Below are 15,263 nucleotides of genomic sequence, written 5' to 3' on the forward strand. Positions count from 1 at the left end.
TGCATTCCACGAGGCTTCTTTCTCATTTGATGGGTTACTTAGTTACAGGAATATACACAAAAGTAAATGTTTGCTACTACTTTATAATGGGATACAGATAAGTGAAACCAATGCAAGTAACATACCACTAGTTTTCATGAAGTTTAAACATCAAATGCACTCATACATTTAACAATCACTTTGATCCATAGACAACTCATGTCTCCCCATATTGGAAGAACACAATGTAAAGGAGAGGATATGTGACCGCCCCATGTGTCTCCTCTGCTTCCTTATCCAGGGTACCTTTCTTTCTTTCTTTCTTTCTTTCTTTCTTTCTTTCTTTCTTTCTTTCTTTCTCTTACAGATGTAACTCTGCATGTTCTCATTGTCCAAATAAATGCCTCATATTTTCTACAATCCTACAAAGCTCTTGGCCACAGTGAGATCTTGTAGCAGTGAGTTCCATGGGTTAATCATGTAGTGTGTAAAAAAAAAATCCTTGTGTCATTTAAAAAATTTCCCTCTTGCAACATAATTGAAACTAGGGTGACCAGGTGTCCAGTTTTCGACCGGAACAAATGGTTGAAAAGGGATCCTGGCGGCTCCAGTCAGCACTGCTGACTGGGCCATTAAAAGTCCGGTTGGCAGTGCTGTGGCACTAAGGCAGGCTAGTCCCTACCTGTCCTGGCTGGCACCATGCTGCATCCCACCCCGAGCACTGGCTCTGCACTTCTATTGGCTGGTTCCTGGCCAATGGGAGCTGTGGGGGTGGTGCCTGCGGGCAAGAGTGGCTCATGGAGCCTCCTGGCCCCCTGGTCTAGGAACCAGATCTGCTGGCTGCTTTCGGGGTGCGCACAGCATGGTGCCAGGACAGGCAGACAGCCTGACTTAGCCCCCATGCTGCGCCGCTCAGAGCTAATGAACTCAGAGAAGTGGGGTCCAATCAGCCCTGAACTTTGGCTCCATCAGCATCCAAATTGACACCTCAGGCAGAGTGATTGTTGCTGGTTGAAATATTGTTGTTACCCGCGGTTCTGTCAACCCAAAGCTCTTGGTAACGTTTACTCTGTGCGAGGTGGTGTCAGGAAATAAATCAGGGGAGACATGGCCGTTCGACTGATCGATAGCTGGCACAAACAGGACAACACAAGAGTGCTTTCACTTAAAGCTGAACTTTACTTAGTCTCAAGCACTTACGCACAATATCCGCAACAGGTTAGTAAAACACTCTTGATAATTACCAAAGCTGAGCGCGGCTCTTGAGTGGAACAGTGGCAGTCCATCTGCCGCTGGGGACTGCAAGATGTATGCAGAGGGAGAGTCCAGAAGAATCCAATTACCTCAACCTTTTCCCCCTTATTTATACATTAGCAATAGAATGACATGTCCCTTAAAGAAAACTTGTTAAGTAAGCAGTTTCAATAGTCAAGCAAGAGGTTCCTTCTGATTATTGGTTAACCAGGTGTGGTTTTTTCCAGAGTTTTCAGGCTTGAGGCCCCAATAGACATTCCTGGGGCATAACCTGCTCTTCTAAAATGCATGTATCAGCAACTTCAACACAATTCTTATCAGGAAGGACATGGGGTCAAGCTGCCCTTTCTGTGGCACCCAAAACGCCCTCCCCTCCTGCCTTGCTTAAACTAAGCCTGCTGTCTTGGCTGCTTTTAGCAATAAGCCATAGTGGTTTCAGGCACTTTACTGGTTTGCTGACATCTCCCCGTACAGTGTGTTCCGTTTTTTTGTTTTCTGCAGCCTGCTTTTTGCCCCCTGACCCAGAGCAAGGTCAGTCTCCAGCTGGCATCAGGTCAATATTCCTCACAGCATGTGAGGTGCCACCTGGGACTTCCGGGAAAGTCCAGACCACACGCACTTGACAGCCCTGGCCCTGCTTCCTGTTGTAGCATGTGGTTTAACAGCTGAGCCAATTTCCACTGCATAGGGTTGCCAGGTGTCTGGTTTTCAACTGGAATGCCTGGTCAAAAAGGGACACTGGCGGCTCCAGACAGCACTGCTGATCAAGCTGTTCAAATTCCAGTCGGTGGCACAGCAGGGCTAAGGCAGGCTCCTTGCGGCTCCCGGCAGCAGCGGCATGTCCCGCCTCCGGCTTCTAGGTGTAGGGGCAGCCAGGGGGCTCTGCACGCTGTCCCTACCCCAAGCTCTGGCTCTGTAGCTCCCATTGGCTGGGAATGGCCAATGGGAACTGCAGGGGCGGCACCTGCCGACGGGGCAGCACATAGAGCACCTGGCCATGCTTCCGTGTAGGAACCAGAAAGGGGACATGCCACTGCTTCCGGGAGCGGCTTGAGGTAAGTGCCACATGGAGCTTACACCCCTCACCCCCTCTCATGCCCCAACCCCACCCCAGCCTTGATGATCCCTCTCCCACCTTCCGAACCCCTCGGCCCCAGCCCAGAGCACGCTTCTGTGCCCCAAATCCCTCATCCCCGGCCCCACAGCAGAGCCTGCACCCCAGCAAGAGCCCTCACCCCCTCCTGCACCCCAACCCACTGCCTCAGCCTGGAGCCCGTGCCACACCTTGAACCCCTCACTTCTGGCCCCACCCCAGAGCCCACACCCTCAGCCAGAGCCCTCACCCCCCCTGCATTGAGCCAGCCCGTGAGAATGAACGAGAGAGTTAGGGTGGGGGAGAGAGAGTGACAGAGGGAGAGGGGATGGAGTGAGCAGGTCCGGGGGTCTCAGAGAAGGGGCAGGGCAGGGGCGGAGCCTCAGATGACGGCTGGGACAGGGGCAGGGCAAGGGTGTTCGGTTTTGTGCCAGTAGAAAGTTGGCAACCCTAATAGAAACAACCCTTGTTCCTGCACGATGAGAAGGTGAGCAGGAGCATTCAATTCACCTTCTCAAAGCCATTAGTTATTCAGAGTTCGAATGGCCTCTCTCATTGACAGGTGACAGTTGTCTCTATTTTACGAATGGAGAAACAAACTTAACCCGGTTAATAGGTCAGACGAGAAAGGGAGCCAGGCTTGTTGCTGGGTAGCCAAGAGATGGGGAAGATGGCAGTGTGCTCACCTCGCCCAGGGTGCTGAGCCTGGTGACTGGGCAAACCCTGGGGGAAGGAAGGCTGACTAAGCCGAGCAGAGGGGTGATGAGAGGAGGAGAGCTCCGTCTGAGAGAGTGTGGGTGACCCCCTGACTGTCTCCCCCTGCCTGGGGGGAGTACGGGCGACCCCCTGACTGTCTCCCCCTGTCTGGGGGGAGTGTGGGTGATCCTCTGACTGTCTCCCCCTGCCTGGGGGGAGTGTGGGCGATCCCCTGACTGTCTTCCCTGCCTGACGGAATACGGGGCGATCCCCTGACTGTCTCCCCGTGCCTGGGGTGTTGCTTATTTTGCCCTGAAATGCATTTTCCAGACTACTCTGGGAGAGATCAACTGGACATAGAAACACTGAGGAGGCCCCCTACACTGTGAAGACTTTTTCCACTGTGTGTAAGACCTATTGCTGCAGCAGAGAGGTTGGCTTCTTGGGCAAATTGGCATGCTCATCACCTGGCTGCATGCGTTATGCCATGCAGGAATTTGTTCGAGGTGTCTCAATTTTTGACAGGTTTTTGTTTTAAAAACATTGTATTGTTGTGTATTGGCAGACTTATCAAGTGTTATTCTATAAGAAGAAATATTGGAGGAACTGGCTTTAAGAAGGGCAAAGATAACTTGTACAAGCTTCCCAGAAGCAGTTGCAGTTTCCAGGAGTGGAGGTAAGTCGCAAACACGACACAAAAGGCCCAACACCTCTGACTATGAACAACCCAGCACCTCCAGAGCCTTCTCTTTACATGAGGACTCAAAGGAAGCAGCTTTTAAAAGGGCAAAGTTAGCTTCTGTAAGATCCTCTGAAGCAGCTGCAGTTTCCAGGGTCGGGGGTAAATGGCAACCACGACACTAAAAGGCCAACACCCCCAATTCCGAACAACCGTGAGCCTTTTCTACAAACACCTGGCCATCTGTCGGCTTGACAGGGACAAATGGTTTTGATGCAGCAATTGCTGGATTGTAAAGAGCTTTTCAGGTTCTTAGGCATTCAATAGAGAAAAAGAATCCAGTTTTTAATTTGTTTCAAACACAAGATTTGCCAGAAGAGAGGGAGGCCTTAAATCAAAAGATAACAGAAACATAGGCAATGTTTGTAAAACTGGAGAAAGTGGTGAAGGGTAAACAGCTCTGACTAAACATGAAATCTAAAAATGAAAAGAGGGCTATGAAAAAGAAAGTGGGAGAGATCTAAAAGATTGAGGAGATGCCCTTTACAGAGGTAGAAGGAATGAAATTCTTGCATGGCATACCCCATATTCTTTTTGTTTCTTTTTTACTAACAATCATTTTAAGTAAGGCAAGACCAAAGTGTAAAAAAGAGATGGTGTGTGGGGGGAAGAAACTTTCTCTTATTGCTACACAAAACAACAACCTTTATATCAATGGCTGTTTGTAATGGCAACAATGGGTGGCGTGTGACTCCTGCATTTGTGGAGGCTGGGCTTGAGTGCCAGAAGCTCCCTAGAAGTGTGTGCGGGAGGTCCACCAGCGCCTGGAGTGTGGCCCCGCTCCCTGCTCCGTTCTGAGGCCCCCCCACTCAGCCTCCTCCCCCTTAGGCTCTGCCCACGCTATACCCCCACTCTGCCCCAGGCCCTGCTCCCTCTTGGCCTCCTCCTCCGAGGACCCCCCCGCTCATGTCATCTTTGCCCCCTCCACTGCTGGCACCTCCACCCTTTCTGCAGAGGGGCCTTGGGGGATGGAGCAGAGAGGCCTCAGGGAAGGGGATGGAGAGGTGCGAGTGGTCAGTGGGGGGGGCCTCAGGGCAGGGGGCGGAGAAAGGGCAGGACCTCAGGGAGAAGAGCCAGAACATTGCAAACTCATATTAAAAAACAACAACAACCCATATCATCTTCTGTATTGTCAGGAAAAACTATCATCTGTTGAATTTGACCTCCATCTTGATCTAAATTAAAAATAATAATAAAAAAGAAACTTTAAAAACATTTTTCTTCCAAAAATAAAACCATAATTCTGTAAAACATTAAACATGATCTAACCAAAATTTGTTGACCCTTCTAGAGCAGCTTGTGATATTTCAAGGAAAAGGCATTGGCCTATTTAAAATTAAATGCTGCTGTTTTTTGCTGACCACCCCACATGCATCAAAACATGGTGGCACACACAAAATAGTATTTTTTGTTTTACCATTTCATTGCTCCCCATGGAGGCAGACGTCTTACATAAAAGTACATCAGCAATATTTCTTTTGAACACTATGTCCACTTTTCTCAGTCTATGTATAGGACTAATTCTGTAAAAAAAGGTGGGCCCCTAAAATTATTTTTTTAAAAGTCATTTCTTCAAAGAACCAAGGTGAGGGGGTCAACGGTTATCTACCTTCTTCATACAGTTTTCTTCTAGGAAAAAAGGGCTGGGGGACAGGAGTGGCTATGTTCCTGCATCATTTTTCTTCTTCATGAAATTTTAAAACTTTTATTGTAAAACAACTCTTTAAATTATTATTTTGGTAGTAACACCACACCGAATACATTATCAGTTGTAATATTGCTATTTCTTCACAATTTACACACCTGCAGAGTATTTTTATGGGGATTTTTCTTACTATGAACTTTAGACTAAAATCTTTGTTTAAGCTGTGTCACAGATATGATGATTATCTATAGTAAGTAAACTTGGCATCCCTTTAGGCTTACATTATTTAATTTTAATCCTGTGATTAAAAACGAATTTCACTGCAAAATGCTTTTGAAAAGCACAACCCTCTCCTTACTGCATGCTACTTTGTATTGAAACACACAGATAAACACGTTTTAAATAACATTTCACTATAAAACAAGTATTTACATCTCAGTCAAAAATGATCAGTGCTGTTTATTTATGTTAGCAAAAGATTTAAGAAAAAACGTCTGGGGGAGATGACTTTCTCTGATCACTGCAAACAGTAGCATGCAGCTTTTGTAGCATCTGCTGTTAGTAAAGGCACGAGTTTTTAACCCCTGCATATATATATTTCAAAAAGCGGCATTAATGTCAACGTATACCCCATGTTCTTTTTTTTTTTTTAACTAACAATAGTTTTAAGTAAGGCAAGGCCAAAGTGTAAAATAGAGGTCCAGAGAGCAACTTTCTCTTATCACTACAAAAAAATAGCGCACGGCTTTTACAGGATCTGCTGTTAGTAAGGGCATTTGTTTTTAACTCAGGCTCTTACTTAAATAACCATGGTGATCTGCTTCAGCCTTTTATCTTCATACATTTAGAAGTGGTGCCTCTTTGTTGCAAAATTCTGCTTTCTTAGTGTCACGTTTAGACCCCGTATAGCTCTACTCCTATTATGCAGTTATTCAACTTTTGTCTTTTTAAACTTTTATTTTAAATGATGGGAATATTATATTCACACTTTACAAGAATATCCTGTAAACCGGTATTACAGAGCTTCAATTAAAAGGTCTCCTTACAACTAAAGTCAATAGATGCTAATTTCCAGTAAAACTTTTAAGTAAACGCAATAAGAGGGCTTGACTTAACTTTCAATAAGTGGCTTTCTACCAATTTTAAAGGTAATTTAACTCCAGGAACAAAACTAAATGCTGTAAATAAAGAAATCTACACACATGTTCCCTTTGATTAACATTTGTTAAAACTTTCCTTGGTTTAGATTTAAAAAAAAAGTAGAAAAAATAGCTTTCTTAACTCTTTTACATAAGCTAAAGTTTTTTCATGTTTTGTATCAATCTAAAGCCTTCTTTACAACCAGTTTTTCCTTTAGGCAATTGTTAAAACTTTAAGGGGATTTTAAAAGTCAGGAAGTGGGGGAGAAACAGCCTTTTTATCCACTGTTTTACATAAACTGTTTTTTCTGTTAAGTTAGCCGCTGTGTGTGTGTGTTTTGTAGAAAGTTAAAGATTTCTTTATACAAGTTTTCCTTTAGGCAACACTTTAAAAAACAAGCTTTGTGACCAGAAAGGGTTACACAGCTAGCAGACTAATTGACTCAGATTCAACCTTTAGAGACATATTAGTAGATAATGATTGTGTTTTTTGTGTGTTTACATATATATGGATAGAGGTTGACAACATAACCAATTGGTTCCTGTCTGTCGCTGTATTCTGTTAATTCAGAGGTCAAAAGGAGATGTTAACCTTTAGACAAACTGTGAATGTAGTGATGTTATTGACTTTATTCCTCTTTGAAGTTTGTGGTAAACTACTTGAAAATGGGCAGTTGCCATATGTTATTCCATGCAGCTAATCACCAGTGGTGTTTAGGAAATAGGAGGTCACTTCAAAGCCACTATTCTTCACCCAAGGAATGCCTGCTGTCAAGAGGCTATAGATGGCCTGCCAGAGAACTATAAAAAGATCTGTTGGGCCCTGATCCTGTTATTTCAGGTCTGCTTAAGCTTCATCAGGGGAAGTTTGAATTACAAGATTTAGGGCCCCAGCTCCAGACTGGGTCACCCTGACGTTGGACATTGGATTATAATTTACAGAATTTATTCTGAAAGAACTTTTTGCAACTCTAAAGCATACTATCTCTACTATGAAACTGACCTAAGAACTCTATTCATACCTATGTGTATAATGTCTTTTACCAGTATTTGCTCTTTTTAAATAAATCTTAGTTTAGTTAATAAGAATTGGCTGTAAGCATGTATTTGGGTAAGATCTGAAATATTAATTAACCTGGTGGGTAATGTGTCTGATCCTTCGGCATTGGTAGAATTTTTTATACGATGAACAAGATTTTCAGTAATCCTCATCATATTTCACTTGGCTGTCTGGGTGGGAGCCCAAGGCTGGATTGTTTCAAGGGAACTGTGGTTTTGGCTTCTAGGTAACCAGTAAGGTATTGTAGAAGCTGCTTCGTTGCTGGCTTGGTGAATCTAAGTATTAGAAATAACTACCAGTTTTGGGGATCATCTACCTCATTCTTTGCAGTTTGCCCTAATTGAGCAATTTCAAAGTGGGACCCTGGTCACAGTAATGCTTTAAAAAACAAGCTAACAGGTTTTTTTAATAAGATTGCTGTGTTACGTTTTTTTTTAAAACCAGCCACCCGTCAAAAGCTATGCTTCTTGGGATAATATGATTGTTTCAGGAAAATGCGATCTACGACATAGCTATAGACCAGCTCCTGATTGGTCCAACTGAGGAGGCGTGGTTTGACCCCAGAATTGCTGGCATTTCCTGAGAGGCAGCCTCTGGTGTAAGCTGCTGTGCTTCTCTCTCTCCCGCTTGCATGTGTTCATCACACTCTCTTCTCTCCTCTTCTCTCTGCCATCTGCTTTTCTCACTTGTCGATTTTTCAAAATAACCATGGTTTCCTTTTTTCTGTAAAGCACTTTCTTTCCTCTCACACCCCTTTTTCTTTAATAACTTCCTTTCTTTTTCTCTAAAACCTTCTTTCTTTTAATAACCTCCCTTATTTTTTCTCTTTCTTCTCATAAACCTCTTTTTAAAATAACCGCCCTTATGTTTTCTCTCTTTCCTCTCAGAACACACCTTATTTTCTAAAAAGGCCTGTCAACGATTTTTCTCTCAAAAACCCAGTCTTCTTCTAATCTTCATATGTAACCCTAACATTCCCCATGGGAAAAAAAGAAAAGAAAAAAACTTTCCCTCCCCCAAAATGGCCATCTGTACCAAATGTGCACATGACTGGATAGGGGGCTGGAGAGCGAGACATAAATAAAAAAAGGGTGTGGAAACCTGTCAGAAATTACATGGTGATGAATGCTGATCAGTGGATTACTACTACTGTATCTTTTATATTGCTTGGACTCCGAGGGGCAAGAATTACCCAGCATAAACAAATGATCCCCAAGGCTTGGCCTGCATCAGCCCTTGGGGACATACAGATCTTGCTTATTGTAGAAGCTTCTATTACTTTTTGAAACTTAAGATTGGAACTCAGTTGTGTGTGTATGTTTATCCAATTTAACCGTGTAAATAACTCTTATTGCCTTTTCCTAGTTAATAAATCTTTGGATATTGTATTATAGGATTGGCTACAAGTGTTGTCTTGGTGTGAGATCTAAGGTGCAATTGCGCTGGGGTAAGTGACTGGTCCTTTAGGGCTGTTTTGAACCTGAATATTGCTGTGTCTTTGGTGTAAGGCACTGCTGCTATTACTTTTCCTGGTGGGTGCTTCTTTCCTGCTCTGCCCCGGGGTCCTGTCCCCACTCTGCCCCTTCCCCGGAGGCCCCGCCCTTGCTCCGCCTCTTCCTACCCCACTCCACCCCCTCCCTGAGCCCCCACCCTCACTCCACCTCTTCCTGCCCCCGCTCTGCCCACTCCCCCGAGGCTTCCCTGCCGGCTGCTCTCTGCCATCCCTCTAGCACCTCCCACCAGCCACCAAACAGCTGATCGGCGACCCCACTGATGGGTGCTGAGCATTCCCTATTTTTTTCTGTGATTGTTTGAGCCCCGAGTACCCACAGAGTTAGTGCCTATGGTATAAGGGACCATCTATCACAAAGGTAAGCTCACCTGGGTGGCAAGATAAATCGGAGTACCCAAAAGGAGTGTCTGTGACTCCATATTATGACTGTCATAGTGCCTGAGGAGTTTAAACTTGATAATTGGTTGGTGAAATCTAAGTATAGATCTCACAGCTAATTTGGGGATTGTGCCCTGCTTCTCAACAGTCTGTCCTGAGGTTGTATGCAGTGTAAGCTGTAGCTGTGTTGGTCCCATGATATTAGAGACACATGGTGGGGGAGGTAATATATGACCTTGCCCTGAGGTTGGCACTCATGCTCTTGAGCCACTGCAGGATAGCTTGACACCCACCCTTACAGCTTTGCCTGGAGGCTGTTTAAAATGAAACAGCGATGAAGTACAGTGGTGGTCACAGATGCGTCTGAGGCAGGGAGCTCCCATGGAAAGGCCAGGCCAACCCACCAACTCCTTGTGATGAAAGAAATCCAAGGAAGTGCTGGGGATGGAATCAGCCCGTGGGTGGGTGTGCTCAGCTAGCAGGATTTGTAGAGCACAGACAAGGGCCCAGCAAGAAGTGTTCCTTGGCAGGCGATTTGCTCGGAGGACATAGTCTCTGGTGCTTGGTGGAGAAGCCAGTTCCATGCTTGGCAGGCTCTGGAGGGAGGAGGAAACAGATACTATGGTGATGGGTGTTTTTATATAGACATCAACACCAGACATATGGCCAAAGAATTTGTGGAAACCAGCATTTCTCAGCTGCCCCCTCTCTTATTAGCCACCCCAGCAGGGAGGATTAATATCCAGAAAGACAAGCAGGTGCCAGAGGGAAGAAGCCCTTGGCAAATGCAGGCATCGTCCCCTTTCATCTGTGGTATTTCCCCTGTGTATATTTACAGTGAACAGGATTCCTTTGGGTTTGATTTAAATAGGATGATGCTGGAGTCTTGTGTTTATAATTAGTTAATTGGATGTACTGCGGTGGTCCCCAGAGGCCACAGCCATGCAGGGATTGGGGCCCTATTGTGCTGGACACAGGGGGCACAATATCAGATCACTGCAGTGACTGGCCTGACAAGCTGGACAGTGTGAGGAGGAGCCGGAGACTTGGCTAATGAAAGGATGGTCCCTGCCCCGTGAGCTCACACTCCAAGCACCACACAGAGACTTTGCACATAGACGGGATGCACCAAAGCACCAGAGCTGTCGGCTTGGATGCGCGGGTGCTCATGAGGCATTTCGCTTTGTAATACCTGTACTCCGATGAGCTTTTCCCCTGGGAAATATTCATTGGCTAGTTCATGTCTCCTGGACCAGCTCAGCTGTTAAAGCTCTAACCAATTGTGAAGGAACAATGAGGGGCCTGGTGCTTCTGTTAGCAAGGACCTGCTGACTGAACTGTTTGCCTCGGGACTTTGCCTATCTTTACACACCCCACCCACCAACAGATAGATCCCTCCTCTGCCCCCTTCCCGTTAGGGAATCCCTCACTGTCCAGGTCCTCCAAGGTAAGTGGGTATTAAAGGCTGCGGGAGGTTGAGCCTCCCCAAACAACCCTACATGGCCCAAACCATGCTCCACCCCCAGACCCACTCCTGCTTCCCTGCACTGTGTGGCTCTTCCCCCGTGGCCGGGGCCTGGGCTGGGGCTGGGGCTAGTGGGGGCCAACCTGTGGCCAGGGACTCCGGGCAGCTAGAGCCGGTGCTTGTGCCACTTGCCTGCCTGGTGCTCTGGGGTGGGGGCTGCCCTGCCTGCCCACCTGCTGCTCCGGGGCTCGGGGCCGCACTGCCCACCTGCCCAATGCTCTGGGGCTGGAGGTGCTCGGGCGGCCTGGGGCTGGAGGACAGGGGCTGGCGTCCGTGAGGAGCGGGGTGGCTCCGGGGCAGGAGGGGCTGGGCTTCAGACAGAAGGGGCAGGCTGGAGAGGGGGCTAGCTTCCCTGAACCCATCGTTCACCCACTGCCAATGAGTGACGCTGCAGCCCCTGTAACCATTTCCATCCTAACTGCCCTCTTCTGTACTGCTCTTCATATAGAGAGAGTGCTGGCTAATGTATCAAAGCACACTAGGATTGTAAACCCAGCCCTGCCAGTGACTTGCTGGGTGACCTTGGCCAAGCCACTTCCCTTCTCTGTGCCTCAGTTTCCCCCCATGGAATGGGGGAATGATCATAGAATCATAGAAGATTAGGGTTGGAAGAGACCTCAGGAGGCCATCTAGTCCAACCCCCTCCTCAAAGCAGGACCAACACCAACTAAATCATCCCAGCCAGGGCTTTGTCAAGCGGGCCTTAAAATCCTCTAAGGATGGAGATTCCACCACCTCCCTAGGCAACCCATTCCAGTGCTTCACCACTCTCCTCGTGAAATAGTGTTTCCTAATATCCACCTAGTTCTCCCCCACTGCAACTTGAGACCATTGCTCCTTGTTCTGTCATCTGCCACCACTGAGAACAGCCGAGCTCCATCCTCTTTGGAACCCCCCTTCAGGTAGCTGAAGGCTGCTCTCAAATCCCCCCTCAGTCTTTGAAGGGCTAAAATCTATCTGTTGTGTATGTAAAATCCTGACGCAGTCTATGGCAGCAACTTTGCACAGGCCCAAAGTCCAAAGCTTGGTCAAAGAGGCCTCGGGGCCGAGCAAACAGTGAACAATATTAGCTAAGACAAGTGGAACAAACAAGAGACAACCTCGTTTTTTACTAAAATAAGCATGGTCAGCAAAACTCCGGATGGGGAGCAGTAATTGGCGCTCTTATCTGAAGCTGCAAACAGACCAAAGTATTGAAAAGGGCCTCAATGTCCACTCCTCTGCAGCAAGAGATACCAATACCCTCGCCAAATACCAACCTTGAGTTCATGGAGAGGCTAGATATGACGTCCTCCCTCCCAATTGCCAGTGTCTGCCTTTAAAAACACAATGGGGCAACCTAAAAAACAATTTCTATTGCCATGTACTTTTCAATGTCTTTTTGCTTTAACCCCCAGAAATGTACCTGTTGGACAATCAGAGGAGCTACCTCATTCCTATGGACCCCAAAGCAGAACTCAACATATATATTTTATACTTGTACACTTTATACATTGTTTAAAGGAAAACACCTGTGTACTAACAGTATGTTACATGTTAACCTAAAACCATGGGCGGAGACATTATGTAATCTTTAGAATATTGGCTACTGTGCTTATCTTGTCTTGCTGCTAGACCTATCCAGAGGCTCGGGACCTCCCACCCCGTTGCTTCCCTCCACTCATGAAGATTCCATATAATCCGTTGTAATCAATTGCTTGGCAGTGTCTCTGAGCCTAATAAGCAAAGTGACGCTCCTCCAGCACTGTGCGTAATAAACCCATGTGTTTAATTCTGCATGGTGTCCATTTTGTTCCTTCACTCTTCTCTTCTGCAGACTAAATAACGCCAGTTCCCTCAGCCTCTTCTCATAAGTCATGTGCCCCAGCCCCTAGTCATTTTCATTGTCCTCTGTTGGACTCTCTCCAATTTGTCCACATCCTTTCTGTAATGGGGGCCCCGAAATTGGATGCAATACTCCAGATGTGGCCTCATGAGTGGCAAATAGAGGGGAATAATCACTTCCCTCAATCTGCTGGCAATGCTCCTACTAATGCAGCCCAATATACCATTAGCCTTCTTGGCAATTGGGGCACACTGTTGACTCATATCCAGCTTCTCATCCACTGTAATCCCCAGGTGCTTTTCTGAAGAACTGCCACTTAGCCATTTGGTCCACAGCCTGTGGCAGTACATGGGATTCTTCTGTCCTAAGTGCAGGACTCTGCTCTTGTCCTTGTTGAACCTCATCAGATTTCTTTTGGCCCAATCCTCCAATTTGTCTAGGTCACTCTGGATCCTATCTCTACCCTCCAGCATATCTACCTCTCCCCCGAGCTTAGTGTCATCTCCAAACTTGCTGAGAGTGCAATCCATCCCATCATCCAGATCATTAATAAGGATGTTGAACAAAACCAGTCCCAGGACTGACTGTGGGGTCACTTCTCTAGGTTGACCATATAGCAAGAGTGAAAAATAGGGACAGAGGTTGGGGGGGTAACAGGAGCCTATATAAGAAAAAGCCCCAATTATCGGGACTGTCCCTGTAAAATCGGGACATCTGGTCACCTGGCACTCCACTTGATACCGGCTGCCAACTAGACATCAAGCTGTTTATCACTACCCATTGAGCCCGACAATCTAGCCAGCTTTCTATCCACCTTATAGTCCATTAATCCAATCCATATTTTTGTAACCTGCTGGCAAGAATACTGTGGGAGACTGTATCAAAAGCTTTGCTAAAGTCAAGATATATCATAGAATCATTGAATCATAGAATATCAGGGTTGGAAGGGACCTCAGGAGGTCATCTAGTCCAACCCCCTGCTCAGAGCAGGACTGATCCCCAATTAAATCATCCCAGCCAGGGCTTTGTCAAGCCTGACCTTAAAAACTTCTAAGGAAGGAGATTCCACCACCTCCCTAGGTAACGCATTCCAGTGTTTCACCACCCTCCTAGTGAAAAACTGTTTCCTAATATCCAACCTAGTTCTCCCCCACTGCAACTTGAGACCATTACTGCTTGTTCTGTCATCTGCTACCACTGAGAACAGTCTAGAGCCATCCTCTTTGGAACCCCCTTTCAGGTAGTTGAAAGCAGCTATCAAATCCTCCCTCATTCTTCTCTTCCGTAGACTAAACAAGCCCAGTTCCCTCAGCCTCTCCTCATAACTCATGTGTTCCAGTCCCCTAATCATTTTTGTTGCCCTCCGCTGGACTCTTTCCAATTTTTCCACATCCTTCTTGTAGTGTGGAGCCCAAAACTGGACACAGTACTCCACATGAGGCCTCACCAGTGTCGAATAGAAGGGAAAGATCACGTCCCTCGATCTGCTGGCAATGCCCCTACTTATACACCCCAAAATGCCATTGGCCTTCTTGGCAACAAGGGCACTCTGTCGACTCATATCCAGCTTCTTGTCCACTGTAACCCCAAGGTCCTTTTCTGTAGAACTGCTGCCGAGGCATTCGGTCCCTAGTCTGTAGCGGTGCATGGGGTTCTTCCATCCTAAGTGCAGGACTCTGCACTTGTCCTTGTTGAACCTCATCAGATTTCTTTTGGCCCAATCCTCCAATTTGTCTAGGTCCCTCTGTATCCTATCCCTACCCTCCAGCGTATCTACCTCTCCTCCCAGTTTAGTGTCATCTGCAAATTTGCTGAGGGTGCAATCCACACCATCCTCCAGATCATTTATGAAGATATTGAACAAAACCGGCCCCAGGACTGACCCTTGGGGCACTCCACTTGATACCGGCTGTCAGCTAGACATGGAGCCATTGATCACGTCCACTGCTTTCCCCATAGCCCCAGAGCCAGTTATCTCATCATAGAAGGCAGTCAGGTTGGTCAGGCATGACTTGCCCTTGATGAATCCATGTTTACTTATGATGATAGTGACCAGCTTGAGGTGCTATAATCCCTTTTGCCTCCTTTGTGGTGCTGCTCTCTATCTCAGGTACTTGGAGGTCCCCCATTACCATAGCATCTGAACGCCTCCCAGTCTTTACCATATTTCTCCTCACAACCTGCCTGTGGGGCAGGGCAGGGCAGGGCTTCCGTCCTCATTGTACAGATAGGGAACTGAGGTCCACAGAGGCTAAAGCCCAGATTATTAAAGGCATTGCAATGCCTAGCTGATTTAGGAGCCTAAATTCCACCAACTGTCCTTTTAAAATAGGAGCGTCCACCTCTTATTTAGAGCAGCAGACCCATGAATTCTGAGAGACCCCTCTCTTTTGTGCCCTGCCTCTTCCCTGCCAGCA

At 46.6% G+C, this 15,263-nt stretch overlaps 1 long non-coding RNA gene across 2 annotated transcripts; it reads left to right on the forward strand.

The window, feature by feature from the left end:
- The first annotated feature begins 1,667 nt into the window (after nt 1-1,667).
- LOC125626200 (uncharacterized) lies at nt 1,668-12,797 on the forward strand. 2 transcript variants are annotated; one of them, XR_007353692.2, is made up of 4 exons: nt 1,668-1,764; nt 3,588-3,698; nt 9,000-9,052; nt 12,419-12,797. It is a non-coding gene; the product is annotated as an uncharacterized LOC125626200 (long non-coding RNA). The 2 variants fall into 2 exon arrangements; XR_007353691.2 differs by lacking the exon at nt 1,668-1,764 and adding an exon at nt 1,898-2,288.
- Nucleotides 12,798-15,263: the final 2,466 nt, after the last annotated feature.

This window comes from Caretta caretta, chromosome 24 (assembly GCF_965140235.1).
Source record: "Caretta caretta isolate rCarCar2 chromosome 24, rCarCar1.hap1, whole genome shotgun sequence".
NCBI lineage: Eukaryota > Metazoa > Chordata > Testudines > Cheloniidae > Caretta > Caretta caretta.